At 44.4% G+C, this 16,269-nt stretch overlaps 1 protein-coding gene across 3 annotated transcripts in view; it reads left to right on the top strand.

Moving 5' to 3' along the window:
* Positions 1 to 2,833: 2,833 nt before the first annotated feature.
* MAPK9 (mitogen-activated protein kinase 9) overlaps positions 2,834 to 16,269 on the top strand; it is a 76,174-nt gene continuing 62,738 nt past the window's right edge. For all 3 annotated transcript variants that reach the window (XM_023552361.2, XM_003404708.4, XM_010593281.3), the window contains exon 1: positions 2,834 to 2,946. The gene's annotated coding sequence lies outside the window, so the exon portion shown is untranslated. The remainder of the gene's footprint in view (positions 2,947 to 16,269) is intronic.

The following is a 16,269-nucleotide window of genomic DNA, read 5'->3' as shown; positions in this document are numbered from 1 at the left end:
ACTGTATTATGCCAACTGACCCAGGTGTCCCCCAAGACTCTGGTCCCCAGCCCTCAGCCCCAGCAACTCAGTCCTCAAGGTGTTTGGATGTATCTAGGAAACTTCTACGACTTTGCCTTGGTCAAGTTGTGCTGACTTCCCCTATATTGTGTGTTGTCTTTCCCTTCACCAGAGCTGACACTTTTCTACTATAGTGATTTGTCCTCCTCATCCCTCCCCTCCCTCGTAACCATCAAAGAATGTTTTTTTCTGTGTGTAAACCTTTTCTTGAGTTTTTATAACAGTGATCGTGTACAGTATTTTGTCTTTGTGTTTGACTTATTTCACTCAGCATACCCTCCAGATTCATCCACGTCATGAGATGTTTCACAGATTCATCATTGTTCTTTATCATTGCGTAGTATTCCATTGCGTGTATGTACCATAATTTGTGTATCCATTCATCTACTGATGGGCACTTAAGCTGTTTCCATCTTTTTGCCATTGTGAATAGTGTTGTGATGAACATGGGTGTGCATACGTCTACTCATGTGACAGCTCTTATTTCTTTTTTTTTTTTTTTTTTACTCCTAGGAATGGAATTGCTGAATTGTATGGTATTTCTAGCTTTTTAAGAAGGCACTATATCGTTTTCCATAGTAGTTGTGCCACTTTACATTCCCACCCACAGTGCGTAAGAGTTCTAATCTCCTCGAAAGGTCTCCAACATTTATTTATTTTAACTAATGCCAGTAATCTCAGAATGAGATGGTATCTCATTGTAGTTTTGCTATGCTGGTTACTCACTTTGCATAGGGTAAAGGGTGCATTTTAAAGGTGGATAAAGGTGGATGTTGTAAAATCGGGCACAGTATGTGTCTGGGAATTGGTGCTCCCTTCCTAACCTGACCAGAAGGTTCCACAAATGCTCCTTGGTAGAATCACAACTGACAGCCAGGCTTTTACTAGTTTCCCAAAATCCCTGATGGTGGCATTTTTCACTCTCTGTTTTCTGGAGTGCAAATGAAGTCAGGGTGCCCGAAGCAGGTGGTAGGCGTCAATGAAGTATCAGCAGGAACCCATTAGGTGGGCCCTCCATTGAAGGCCACACTCAAGAGCTATAGTTAGTTTTAGAAACCTCCCTTTGGTGGCCATAGTGGGTGGGGAGGGTGGCCTAATGGGGACACCATGACTCGATCCCTTCCTCTACCCCACCCCTCCTCTGAGACGCTAGTGGTGCCACCAGCCTTGCTCGGCACTCGGGTCCCCTTGATACCTAGTCAGTCTTGCTGCCTTCCCCAAGTTCTGCCACCCATGCCTCTCAGTCCCTTGACCACCCATCTACAGGGTCCTGCTCCTTCCTCCTACCTTATCCCTTACCCCTAGTCACTCCATGGACCCTAGCATCCTAGGACTGCTGCTCCTTCTCCAAGGTCACCATTTGCCAAGCACCATCTCCTACTCTTCCCATCCCCAAAGTCTAACTCCCCCCACTCACACCCAATCCATTGGCCTCAAGCTTTCTCTAAACGCATTCAGCGTCCTTGCTTCACTTCCGTCTTTACTTAGCCACAGCACCAGATAAACTCTCTCATCTTCTAAGACACTAAGCCGGCAGTTACCTGACCCGAGGGCCTTGAGGGCTGCAGGAGAAGCCCCAAAAGCTCAGTGTCAACAGACCCCAGTCACTAGCGGGCCCTCAGCACTCTCGTTGTGTACCCTCCAGCCAATTCCGACTCATAGCGACCCCCTAGGACAGAACCCCATAAGGCTTTCTAGGCTATATCTTTACAGGAACAGATATTCAGGTCTTATCTCCCGCGGAGCAGCTGGTGGGTTGGAACCGTCTACCTTTTGGTTAGCAGCCAAGCGCTTTAACCATTGCGCCACCAGCACTAACACCCTCCATTTACGGTTTTGCCCTTCTCCTCTAAGACCGAGGGATTGGACCCCGTTCGTTTCAGCCCTGCCACCAGACGCACCAGTCCATCCTCTCCTTCCCTCAGTCGCTGATCAACTGGGAGAGATTGTCCACACAGAAGCTCTCCATCTCCTCGGGCCTCCCCTGCAACAACTGGATTCTGACCGCACCCCCTAAAAGCCCCTTCACTGAGGCGCGCAGCTCCCCCAGCTGCAGTGAGCAGCGTAGTCGAAAGGCCCTGCGCCTCTCCTCCCACTTCCCCCAGGGCCGTTTCACGCCGATTCCCGGGCGACCCGGCCCCAGCCTCCCCTCGCCTTCGCCCGGGTTCTCCCCGAAACGGGCCGGCTCTCAGTCCATCTCCGGGACGCCTGGTCTCTGCGAGCCTGAACCCGCAGCCCCGAGGCTGGCTCCTGCTCGGCCCCACTGCGGTGAGGCGCCCCAGCCAGGTCCGCCTCCGGCCCGGATCTCGGTTTTGTCTACCCTCTCCGCCGCCTCCCGGGTCCGCGTCCGGTCGTCGTGCCGAGCCCTTCTTGCCGGGCTTGGGGGGCGGGCCGAGTCATGCTTGCGCCTCCAGCCCATGGTACGCACTAGGCAGGTCTGTATGCGGCGGCTGCGTGGCCCGAGCAAGCGCACGGTCTCAGAGACGCTGAGCCCCGCCATGCCCCAACCGAGACCTCAGGCAACCGACCCGGCCGCAGGCTCCGCCTGCCGCCCCACCTGCCGCCTCGCCAGCACCGCCCAGCAGCGGGCGGGCCTCCTGGCGCAATTGGCCGCGTCGGCCCGGCTTTCCGCGAGCTGATTGGTTGGCCCTCCGGTCAGTCAGGAGAGGCGCCGCGGCGGCGGCGGCTGCGGAGGGAACCCGACCGGAAGGGTCGAAGCGCCCCGGAGCCCCTCACACCCACTGCGGCGGCTGCGGCGGCGGCTGGGCGTAGCGGGGCGGGGCGGCCGGCCGAGCCCGGGGGCAGCGGATCCGGGAACTGCCAGCGCGCAGCGCTGCCAGTCTGCCCGCCCGCCCTCTCCCCTTGGCGCGGCGGCGGGGAGGCGAGGTGAGCCCGGCGGGTGGCGAGAAGGCTAGGCCCGGCGGGGGCTGCTTGGTCCGGACCCCTCCGGCAAGGGGCGGCGGGAGGGCTAGCGGCCGGGCTTTGCGGAGTGGGCGCAGGGCTGCCGGATGCAGGCCGCGGGGTGGGCCAGGGCCTGCGGGGAGCTGGCGGTCCGGGCCGCCGCCCCTGCCCTAGAGGCTGCCGCAGTCGCCCCCTTCCTCCCAGCTGTTAGCAGTCCCGGGTGTTGGCAGGCTTCCGGGCCTGGCCCCGACAGACCTGCCCGGGGGTGAGGAGTTGTGGGGGGTGGGGGCGCAGGAAGGGGTCTGCGGGTGCCACCCCTCCTGACTCCGGGGCGCGCAGCTGCACACACACCGGTGCTGCGATGCTCAGGAGCTCCGGGTCTGGTCCCTGCGACCTTGGCCAAGGCACTGACCCTCACCATGCCTCAGTTTACCCATCGGGAAAAGGACGAATTGTCAACACTTTTGTACAGAGTGGTTGTCAGGTTTGTGGCGGTGTGTGAAAGTGCGTGAGCCTTGTACACATTTGTGGGAAATCGTGCAGGATGGTGCCCCTTGCAGGTGTGAGTGGCAGGACAATCCCATCCCTCCCAGCCTCCAGCCCTTGCACTCTTCCAGTGCCTTGTTATTGCACACTCAATGGCCCTGGCAGCGCCTGAGCGGCCCTGCCCACCTCCTCTCCCGTCCCTTCCACCCATAGCAGTGTGCTCCTATCCCACTCACCTCACCTGCCTTGAAAAATGCCAAGCCTCATACACCTCAAGACCTTTGCAATTGCTGTTTCTTGTGTTTGGAGTTGTCTTCTGGATCTTTACACAGCTGACTCCTTGGTGTTCGTTTCTCTGGACATCTCCGGTCGTATGTTTTCTGTGAGGCCTTCCTTGACCACCCTCTTTCTTTCTTTAGTCATTCTGTCTCCTTTGTTTAATTTTATTCCCAGTGGTATATTCTGGCTTGAAACTGTTCTGTTTGTCTGCCTGTTTATTTTCTGTTTCTCCTGCTAGGATGTAAGCACTAGGAAAACAGGTAGTTGTCTGATTTGCTCACTGCTTTTTATCCCAACTGCTTAGAAAGCACACAGTAAGTACTTAGTAATATCAGTTGAATGAATGAATGGATGCTTTAAGGAATGACCCTGCCTCCCTATTGCCTCTGGTTTATCTTTTAATTTAGTGACTTCTGATTAACTTGTGAAACCTATAAGCAGATGGAAGCTTGTTCTCATTTTGTGAAACGTTTTAATGTTCTTGACCTCTTTATTTGGTAACTGTCAGAACAAGCTGTCGATATGAAAGCATGTGATGTTTTAGCTCCATCTTCCTTCCATTCAGTAGACATTTATGGAGTTCTAGATTATCTAGGTCAGGTTTTGTGCTAGGCCTTGGGGACACAAATGAGATGGCGACAGGGTCCCTTCCCCCAGAGAGCCCAGCAGGGAAAGCAGACATGCAGACAGTTTGTCCCAGGACAGCATGATGACTGCTATAGTGGAGGAGGCAACAGGTGGTGTTGGGGTTGGGCCTTGAAGGATGCTGAGAAGTTTGCCAGGCAAGGAGAGGCACGGAAGTATGACGAGGTTGGGGGGCAGGCTTTAGCCCAGTATGGAGCTTGAAGTCCGCCACAAGGCCAGGTGTAAGAGAGCACGGAGTGGTGGGGGCCCTGGACTACCAGAACCCCACCCAGCAATTTTTTAAAAGAAGCTAGAATTCCAGATTTTTGTGTTTACTCTCCTGGTTTTGTAAATATCTCCCAAACTTAAACCTACTGCCATCGAGTTGATTCCGACTCAGTGATTCCATAGGGTTTCCAAGGCTGTAAATCCCTATGGAAGCAGACTGCTACATCTTTTCTCTCATAGAGCCACTGGTGGTTTTGAACAGCTGAACTTTTTGGTTAGCAGTCAATTGCTTTAACCACTGCGCCACCAGGGCTCTTTTGTGTAAATGCTGACAGTAGTTAATTAATTACACACACTAAAAACAAGCAAGCAAACCAAAAACTGCTATGAGCCAAGCAAAATACAATAAGCCTCATTCAGCTTGGCTATAGGATTGTCATGCTCCAGGACAGGCTGTGTAGGAGGAAGTTGCTGTGATTCACTGGAAAGGTAGCCTAAGGCCAGGTACCAGCCCAGGTACTCCCACTTAATTGTTAGGAGCCCTTGAGTAACAGCTATGAAACCCATTTTTACAGACGAGGAAACTGAGGTTTATAGAGTTTGAGCAGTCTGCTTCAGATGAGCAGCTGGTAAGTGAAATTTGAACCCAGGTCTCCCCCAGATCCAGTGTTCTTTCCTGGGTCCTTCAGCTCTGAGCACACTCTTTTGGCCTTTGTTATTCTGTAAGAACAAAATCCAATCTAGATGATGTTTTCCTCTATCCAGTTTGTTTGTTTCCTTCAAAAGGATCTCGAGGGGTTAAAAATAATTGTATTTTGGCAGTCTTCTCTGGAGAGCTTTGATATGCCTGAGAATTTTATTTTTAAGGTGCCATGACTTTAAATAATTTGTTGACAGATTAAAAGGTGTTTGTTTGGTTCCCTAAATAAATGTTAGAGGGTACACTTAAATTTCATATTTTTCTCTTTAAAATAAAGTCATCTTAATTATCTGGTTAAAGAAAAGTTTTGATGCAGCGAATACTGTAAGTACATTCTCAAACCAACTGTTTTCGTGATGAATATGGTAAAACAGAAAGCACTTTTTTTTCTTTTAACTCTATTGATTTGGTGGTAAAACCCAAAAAACCAAACCCATTGCCATCGAGTCGATTCTGACCCATAGCAGCCATATAGTACAGAGTAGAACTGCTCCATAGAGTTTCCAAGGAGTGCCTGGTGGATTCCAACTGCTGATCTTTTGGTTAGCAGCTGTAGCACTTAACCATTATACCACCAGGGTTCCCAATTTGGTGGTAGGACAGCTGTTTTGACCTAAATATGTAGTTATACCTCTACATGGTTAAGAAGGCGCCATTTTTTACATGATTTTCCTTAAGAATTACCAAATTGGTACTTGTCATTTTGTGATTATGTAAACTTGTTTCAGTAGCAGGGTCTTTTATTTTGATTGTTTATCATGGCGACTTTCAAGCGTACACAAAAATAAACAGAATAGTATCCGGCTTCAACAATTAATAACTCCTGGCCAATCTTGTTTCATTTCAAACCTTATTCACTTCACACCCTCCCTTTCACCAATATTGTCTTCAAGCAGATCCTAAATACCATGAGATTTCATTTGTGACTTTTTAAGTATGTCTTTAAAAGATAAGGACTCTTTTTAACTTGAAAAAGCAAGAATTCCTTAAAACATCATCAAATAAACAGTCTATTCAAATTTCCAATTGCCCCATGAATTTTATAGTTTTTTTTTTTTTAACAGTTTACTTGAATTAGGCTCCAGCTAAGCCATTTTTTTTTTAAGCCATATATTGTGAATGGTTGATTTGTCTTTTAAGTTTCCTCTTATCTGTGGATTCCCTCTCCATTTCTTTTTTGTTTCACTTGTTTAATTTTTATTGTGGTGAAATACATATAACAAAACATTTGCCATTTCAACAATTTTCCATGTGCAACTTAGTGACATTAATTACATTCACCATCTTGTGCAGCCGTCTCCACTATTTCCAATTTTTTTTCATCACCTTTAACAGAAACTCAGTACCCCTTAAGCAATAACTCCCCATTTTCCTTACCCACCTGCCCCTGGTAAACACTAATAAACTTTGGTCTCTATACCTATTCTAGATATTTCACATAAGTAGGATCGTGTTATATTTGGCCTTTTGTCATCTGACTTATTTCATTCAGAATAGTGTTTTCGAAGTTTATCCTTATTGTAGCACATATCAGAAGTTCATTTCTCTTTATGACTGAATATGAATATCCATTCTTCTGTTGATGGACAGTTGAGTTGTTTCCACCTTTTGGCTATTGTGAAGAATGCCGTAATGAACATGGGTGTACAAGTATCTAAGTCCCTGCTTTCATATCTGTTGGGTATATATCTAGGAGTGGAATTGCTGAGTGACATGACAGTTTTATGCCTTGTAGCTTATTTGTTGAAGAAATTGGGTTATCTGTCTTATAGCATTATCATAGTTGGGATTTTACTGATGGCATCTCTGCAGTGTAATTTAACGTGTTTCTCTGTATTTCCTGAAAGTGGGTAGTTGAACCTAGACGAAGCTCGGTCAGATTCAGGGTACAGACTTTTGGCAAGACCCCTTCATCGGTGATAGTATGCTTTTGCCTCTAGAGGCACGTAAGTCTGGTTGTCTCATACTGTGATAGTAGCAGCTGTTGATTCTCAATGTTTAGATCCATTGATTCTTTAAAAAAGAATTTAAATTGATACCTCAAATCTTATCTGGGTGTAAATTAATAGATGTAAAAAGAATGAACAAGAGTAGCCACCATTTTAACATTGGAATTCGTTATAGCTAAGGAAGTTTACTAAACATCTGAAGGTGAAATTTAACAATTTGGTTTTATTTAATTAGTATTTTTATACTCTATTCTTTCCCTCCTTTTTTTTGTCAGCTAATTTTGCTTTAATATCTTTCTTAAGCAAAGACTACCTAATCTAAGACATTTTAGGAATTGTAAAAATAGGTTCTAAGGATGTATGGATTACAAATGAGGTAGTTTCCCCCCATTAAAAATGAGTCATTTATATCAAACTCCTTAAGTTAAAGAGGTTCTTGTCTGTTATGAAGTTGAAGCTATAAGTTGAAGTACTTCTTTAACTGAATTATTTAGCTATTAGGGGCATGAACAGTATAAAACCCATCTTTTAGTGGTGTGCCAAAAGTTTGTTTTTCCATAGGTCAGGGTTGAGAAAACTTGGGGATTTGCTTAACAGCATTTTTTAAAAAATGTTTACAACTACTGGTTTTATTGAAGTAAAATGATAAAACTCAGGGTCATCATAAGGAAGAGACACATGGGTGAGGAATATTCTGAATGCAAAGCTGCCGTACCTCAGAGAGGGCACCTCACTCTCCCTTTGTGGACCAGGAAGCTCTCTGAGCCTTAGAGTTTCAAGCATTTATTGACCAGTTCTGCATAATAGGCCAAATCATGCCTCCTGAGGCTAGCTGGTATCAGCCTCCCAGGTAAGTCTTTCCTGGCCTGGCCAGCCCCTTCTTGCCAGCACAGATCTTCAGGTATGGCCTGGAAGTCCCAGACCAAGGCACTCCAGTTACTTCAAAGGTGATTTCACATAAGCCAAAGACAAAGGCCACCTGACTTTGGGTAAAGCTATGTCCTTTACTCTGTACTAGAAATGTCCTGAAAAATTGGGAAAAATATGGAATCATCTGACTTTTTGGGGGGAGGAGGTGAAAATTATGCATCAAAACATGATCCCATTAAATAATTTCTATATGTTATTGTTCAGTGACATTGGTTGCATTTTTCACATTGTGTCAACATTCTCCTTTTTTCTCCTCTAATTGTTTCATTCTCATTAATTTAGACTGCCCCTTAAACTTCTCATCTGTGCTTTAGAGTTACCGTTGTCCCTTTGATCTCATATAGATAATTTTTTTATTTTTAAAGCGTAATACTTAAGGATGACATTCTTTACTTTTTGAGCTAAACCTTTTGTTTGTTTAAAGATGACTTCAGGGGATAGTTTTGTTTCAAGGTTTGAGAGTATCCCAGGACAATAGTCTCAGGGGTTTCTTCAGCCTCATTGGGTCCAGTAAGGCTGGGTTCTTTGGGAATTTGAGGCTCTCATCCACATTTTTTCCCTTCCTATCAGGATCCATCTATTGTGTCCCTGATTGAAGCATTTGGTGATGGTAGCTGGGCACCATCCAGTTCTTCTGATCTCATGTTAGAGGAAGTAGTGGTTCAGGGAGGCTGTTAGTCCTGCAGTTTAGTTACTTCTCTGATTCTGGACTTTCCTTCTTCCTCTGTTGCTCCAGGTGAACAAAAACCAATTATTGTATCTTGGATGGCCGCTAACAAGCTTTAAAAACATGCATGTTTTTAATCCCTCCTCTACCATGATGTGAATTTTGAGAAGGAATAATTGCCTTTAAAATAACTTCTAAGAAAAGCATATATTTCTACATAACCGTAAATGATTTAATTTAATTTGTCATATGGTTTAAATATTGTTTATCTAAAGGGACGCTGTTCCTAGTTTGTTTTTTGCATATCTAGTTGTGGCGGTGCAGCCCAGGTTACAGATGGACCCAGCTCAAGCAGCTGAGTACTGGCCAGTGACTGTGATCAAAATTGGCTTAACCAGCTCTTGCCTGTACTCAGAAATGTATTAACTGTAATATGTTATGAAGCAGATGTCTTCAAAAATGCCTTAAAATTTACTTCAGGCTTCCCGAAATACCATCTGCCTGTGTCCTAGAATGAAAAGTAAATTCTGTGAAGAATCACCTGTCTATTGTGTCTTTCACTGAGGTGCTCACACAACATTAGTCATGTTATCAGCTTTTGCACTTGCTAGATTTTAGTTCAGATCTTCAGAATACACATAGCTGTTTGGGGAGCAGTTTAAGTAAAATGGGTGTGATAATATCTGTCCTCATGTCAGCCACCATTATGCATGTACCCTGTTCTGGGCACGTACTAACCGTCCAGAGGTTGAGTATGTGCTCATCCTCATTTTACAGATGAGTGCAAGTTGCTTATCCAGTTTCACCCAGCCAAGTGATAGACCTACTGCAAGTCTGACTCTGGAGTCCTGGCCCTAACAATGGTACCACACTGCCTTTCCACATTTATTCTCTCTCTCAGTATTTCTTTTAACAAGCATTCACTAGATACCCACTGTGTAATTACTAGGGAATTGAGAAAGGAATCAGGCACATTTTCTGCCCATAAGGAGTTCACAGAGTGCAAGTGGAAGTAGACTTGGAATGCAGTATAAAATGGAAGTAGTTCCTGGTAGCAAAGAAAGGGGCATGTCCAACACAGGTTGAAGGGAAAGGGTGTAGTAGAGGAAAACTTCCCAGAGGAGCAGGTGCTTGCATGCGATTTGAAGGAGGATGAAGGTTGGCCCGGAGAACAAAAGGAGAAGGAAGTCAGGTCAGGCAGATGGAACCACTTGATACTGGCAGTGGCAAGGGTGCCCAGGGTCTCTGATGCAATGTAAAGGATCTGAATTTTATTCTCAAGGCAGTTGGTCACTACTGAAGGAATTTAAACTGGAAAGTGGTATGATTGCTGCATATTTCCAACAGACCTCTTTTTCTTTTTAACTTTTTAATTTGAAATAATTATGGATTCATAAGAAGTTGCAAAAATAGTACAGAGAGGTCTTGTGCATCCTTTACGCAGTCTCTCCCTCCCCACTAAACCAAACCCACTGCCGTCGAGTTGATTCTGACTCATAGTGACCCCATAGGGTTTCCAAGGCTATAGTCTCTATGGAAGTAGACTGCCACATCTTTCTCCTGCAGTTGATGGCTTTAACCACTGTAGTACCAGGGCTCCTTCCAGTTTCCACCAGTGATTATATTTTTACATAACTGTAGTACAGTATCAAAACCAGGAAATTGGCTTTGGTACAATGAGTATATAGTTCTATGCCATTTTATTAAATGTGGAAATTCATTTAACTACAATCAAGGTACAGAACTATTCCATCATCCCAAAGATCTCCCTCATGCTACCCCTTTATATTCATACAGTCATCCGTCCCATTGTCTGCCTATCCCCTGTCTCTAGCTCCTGGCAGTCACTAATTTGTTGTTCATCTCCATAATTTTGTCATTTCAGGAATGTTTCATAGGTGGTAGTGTGACTTTTGGGATTGGCTTTTTTCACTCAGCTTAATACCCTTGAGGTCCATCCAAGTTTTATGTATCAGTAGGTCATTCCTTTTTATTGCTGAGTAGTAGTCCACAGTCTGGATGCACCACAGTTCGCTTAACCATTTACCTGTTGGAGGACATTTGGGTTATTTACAGTTTTGGGCTATTACAAATAATTATGCTGTGAACATTCATGTGTATATTTTTATGTGGACAGATTTATCTTTTTTTAAATAATTTCTGTTTCTTGTTGAAAATATACATCGCAAAACATACACCAATCCAACAATTTCTACATGTACAATTCAGTGACATCGATTATATTCAGGTTGTGCAACCATTCTCACTCTCTTTTTCCAAATTATTCCTTTATGTTTGACTCACTGCTCCCTAAACTTCCTAACTTTCGAATTGCATTGTCAGTTTAATCCCGTATAGGTAGCTCTTTAAAAGAGTACAGTGCTCATGGCAGACATGATTTACTAATTAAGCTAAACTATTGTTTGGTTTTAAGAAGACTTCAGGGATATTTTTGATTTAAGGTTTAAAGATTAATTCAGGGCAGTAGTTTTAGGGGTTCATCCAGGCTCACTGGCTCCAGAAACTCTGGATTCCATGAGAATTTAAAATTCTATGCTGCATTTCCACTCTTTCGATCAGGTTTTGATCAAAATGTTCAACAGATCTCTCTTTTTAAAATATGTGCGTGGTGATTTGGAGGTAGACAGAAAAGAGGCTGGGGGAGCATTTAAGCTGTTGCTGGGTCCAGGAGGCATTGAGAAGGCCTTACCCAAAGCACTGGGATTGGGACGTAGAGAGAAAGGACAAGTGAAAGAAGGGGGGTCCAGTGGGGACAAATCCTCACGGGGCCCTAATGATCCAACAGTGGGTAACATGATAGCCCAATACCAGTTGTTATTCTGTATCCATAATATGTACTGTAGCTTCAGAACTGACACTCAGAAGCATGACCCTGAGATGCCATAAGGTTTTTGATTATCAAAGAAAGATTTAGTTGTTGTGCTCTGCTCTTTTTGTAAGAATTAAAGTAAGAAATGAGAACAGTTTGATAAATTTCAGCAGCAGATACTGAAGCACAGAGAGTTATTGTGAGGATCTACTTTTGCTCACAACTGTGAGTTAATTGAAATATCACATGTCCTGGGTATTCTGAAGCATTCGTATGATAAAAGGTTTAATTGAGTCTTTAAATAAATGAATCACCATCATCAGAAGGAAAATGTATCCTTGCTGGGTGAAACCAACAAGAAGAAAAGTAAAGGCCTGTGTGTTTCTAGCCTGGTCCTGACCAGCTCATGGACCCATCATTTTACCTTCTAAGTAAAATTCGAAATTTTGGAGTGGTGTATTTGGAAGAACATGAATGTTATAGTCAGACACCTGCATTCTAATCTGGGCCTTGCCACTTCCTAGCTGGAAAATTCGGCATCTTCCTACTGTCTCCAAGCCTCAGTTTTCTCGTTTGCAGAGTGGGGATAGTAGTACTCACCTCACAAGTTGTCAAAGGATTCCTTATGAATGTGCACCCCAGAGCCTGGCCCAATCTTTTGTCTCCAGTCTTGTCCGCCTCAAACCTATCCTCCATACAGGTCTCAGAATGACCATTCTACAGTTTTTCCCTTAGAATTTTTTGATTGACTTTTTTTTTTTATGTGAAATATGTACGTGGTTAAAAAAAAAAAAAACAGCAGAACAAAGTTATAATGGAAAAAGGCTAAGTCTTTTTTATTTCCCACTGATTCTCTGTACTTACTAGCGTAGTGTGGCGGGGGGGAGGGTGTGTATTTTTACATAGAGTGGAATTTACTGTCTGTACTCTTCTTCAGCTTGCTTTATTTCCTTTTACATATTTGGATATCCTTCCATATCACCATACATAGTTCCTGCATTCTTTTTAATAGTTATATTGTCATTTTTATACCATAATTTATTCAGTCAATCCACAGTGTACATTCTAGGTTATTTCTGGTTTTTTGCCTATTAGAAGAAATGTTACAAACATCCTTGCACAAGCATCTTTGAATACGTGTACTCATGTATTTGTCAGATATATTTCTAGATTTGTAGTTGTCATGTTAGGATTCATGTGCATTTAAAACTTTGATTAGATATTGTTTTCCTTTCAAAAATACGTTTTACCAATTTACAGTTCTCACCAACAAGTATAAAAGTATCTCCTCACACCTTGGCCAGTACTATGAATAGACTTGAGCTCAGGTCTTGCCTCCTCCAGGAAGCCTTCCTTTGTATCCCTCTCTCCACACTTGCACCTACACCACTTATTCACTCAACCTTTTCCACTCAGGATTAAGGTCTCTTTTGTACTCCTGTCAAACATGTATACCCTGAGGGGACTTCCCATGTAGCATGGTAATGGTTTTATTTTGCTCCCTGTTGGCTGGCATTTTGAGGAAAGGAACTCTCTGGGTTGGTCTGCAGCTAAAGCCCCTAGCCTAGAGCTTGGCTCACAGTAGGCCCTCAAGAAATGCTTTTTGGAAGAACTCAGTAAATGGTAACTGATATTCCCACAAGAATTCGTCTATATGCTCTCCATTCTTTCTTCCCACTGTAAAATTTTATAATTGTGGTTTGAGTTGTTTTTTTATTTGGAAAAATAAATCAGCAAATTTAATATGACATAGTACTTGAATTGCTGATATTTAGAAGAATACTAAAAACCAAACCCATTGCCACCCAGTGGATTCCAACTTGTAACAACCCTATAGGACAAATTAGAACTGCCCCATAGGGTTTCCAAGGAGCAGCTGGTAGGTTCGAACTGCCAACCTTTTGGTTAGCAGCTGAGCTCTCCTGCCCAATATTTACATATAGAGTGGGTAGATTTTATGCCGCTACCCTGTAGGTGATTGTACAGGACTCTCTAGTCTTTAAAGAAATGCAGATTTTAGACTAAAGCATTTAACTTGACAAGCATTCACAGAAGCAGTGTGGTAAAACTGGAAGGGCAGGGATGAGGAGCTAGCTGCTTTTAGCAAAGGCCATGCCAATGCCTGCCCTGAGGCATCCCTTCCCCGGCTCAAGGCCAGAAGAGCCCAAGGAACAGACTGTGTCCCCTGTCAGCTTTTTTACATGGATCACTTGGTGAGCACTGGAAATCCCCTTATATTTGTTGAACTGTGCTGTGTGAGAGTGCGATGCGGGGCACTGGAGAGACAAAGGTGAGTAGGACAAGCCCTTCCTGCTTCTGAGGAGCTCACAGTCTGGGGGAGGGAGGCCAGCCTGTGGTAAGATAAATAATAGTGCAAGCCTGAGGGTGCTGCAGCAGTGCACAAGCAGTAGAGAGCCAAGTCCTGTGTTGAACTGCTGTTGAGCACAATAGCAGCACTTTGCAGGAGCCAGTGATGAGGAACCAGTACCCACTGGTGGGGGAAGTGGAATAGAGACGAATCTGTTGGAAATCTGGTTACATGAAGAGTTCTTGTACTTCGTATTTGTGAAACCGTTTTCCGAGCCCATGCTGATACTCTTTTGTTGAAATATAATCTCAAAAGAGTTGACTCACTAATAGCTTAATTAGATTCATTCTCAGGTTGCCTTGAGGATCTTTGTCTTGCTCTCATAAAGCCCAGGCTTGACAAAGGAGGGGACTTTAACAGGTTCTCTCTTTTGTGAATAAGTTTCCTCATGGATTTCAGTTTTTATCACATACTTGGAACATCACAGGTGAATTTTTACTACCTAATAAAGGCAACATATTTTAATTTTAAAATCAATTTAAATCTTGAGATGAAATTATATTAACAGTTCCAGAAACTAATATAATTTAATGTACTCTCAAAATTCAAAGAAGCTAATGTGGTATTATCGTACTAGTCAGGATATTAGTTATAAGAAGCTGTAACAGAAAGTAGAACTGGGGGTTGGGTCTGGGTAACAGAAAGAGTTACAGAGCTGCTCAGCAAGGTTGAGATTCATTTGTGTCAGTCCCATTGTCGGGAGGTGATGTCGGGGGTGGGGGCTTCTGTGCCACCAGATCATTCAGGAGTTCGGTCAGTGTGGCTTCCATCTCTGGGTCTCGGATAGCTGATTCCCCCAGCCAGCAGCAAGAGAGAAAGATAGATCAGAGGGCAAGCAGCTTTCTGTTAACAAGTGATTTAGAAGTAGCATACCTCACTTCTCACATCTCAATGCCCACACCTGGCTGCCAAGTGTAGTCTCTAGCTGGGCAGCCATTTGTCCAGCCAAAGTGGGGAGGCGTCTGTCATAGATTGAATTGTGTCCTCCCAAAATGTGTGTCAACTTAGCTGGGCCATGATTTCCAGTATTGTGTCCATCATTTTGTCATGTGATTTTCCTGTGTGTTGTAAATCCTACCTCTATGATGTTAGTGAGGCAGAATTAGAGGCAGTTATGTTAATGAGGCATTCCAGACTCAATCTACAAGATAAAGTTGTGTCTTAAGTCAGTCTCTTTTGAGATATAAAAGAAGCGAGCAGAGAGACATGGGGAAAATAGTGCCAGAGGACCATGTCCTTTGGACCCAGGGTCCCTGCGCTGAGAAGCAACTAGTCCAAGGGAAGATTGATAACAAGGACCCTTCTCCAGAGCCAACAGAGAGAGAAAGCCTTTTCCTCGAGCTGATGCCCTGAATTCGGACTTCTAGCCTCCTACACTGTAAGAGAATAAATTTCTCTTTGTTAAAGCCATCCACCTATGGTATTTCTGTTATAGCAGCACTAGATAACTAAGGCAGCGTCTATTACTAAAAGCAAGAAGGGGTAATGGATCCTGGAGTCTGTTAGCAGTCTGTGCCACAGTCATAATGCTTGTCCCTTAGGCACTTCAACCTTCACTCTCCAAAGTTGAACTCACGAGCTCTGTGTGGGTATTTCCTGCTTGCCTCCATGTACTTTGCCCTCATTCGTCCCTGTCTCCAGGTCAGCAAGTTTCATATGTTCTTCATCCAAAGCTTGCTTTTCCTTTTCTTCACGAAATGCCATTACCTCTGTGCAGACCCTGTCATTTTTGCCTGATCTCACTTTCTTCCTTTTTTGGCTTCCTGAATAACCTCTCTGAACAGCGAGTCTGGTCATGTACCTCTCTTGTTCTGGTGGCTCCACAGCCCTCAGGACCAAGTCCAGATGCCTCTGAGTGACTTCTAGCATCCGTTCTGGCCTCATTTTCTGTCTAGCTTCATTCCCGTACTAGAACCCTAAATGGTATTCTCTTCGTTCAACCCTCTGGATTCCCCTCCTGACGAGACAGTCCTTTAGAGTGTAAGCTTCCTGAGGCAGAAATACTGGCTTTGTCCTGGCACAGAACAGGTCATCAGAGGGTGCTCGGTACATGATGTATGAGTGGCCGATGTTGCGGTGTATTATAATATGGTAAAGCAACTGCTGTTCCTGATACAGCAAGCCACAGTGGTTACCTGCCTGCCTTTAACTGAGTCTGTCTTTAATCCTTCGCGCTTGCACCTTACTGGCCATACTCAGCGGTCCTTTGTGTCTGAACTCTGTGTCCCTACTGTGTGATCCACTATG

This window comes from Loxodonta africana, chromosome 2 (genome assembly GCF_030014295.1).
Source record: "Loxodonta africana isolate mLoxAfr1 chromosome 2, mLoxAfr1.hap2, whole genome shotgun sequence".
Classification (NCBI taxonomy): domain Eukaryota; kingdom Metazoa; phylum Chordata; class Mammalia; order Proboscidea; family Elephantidae; genus Loxodonta; species Loxodonta africana.
The sequence above is the reverse complement of the archived record's forward strand: the minus strand, read 5'-3'. Positions and strand labels throughout refer to the sequence as shown.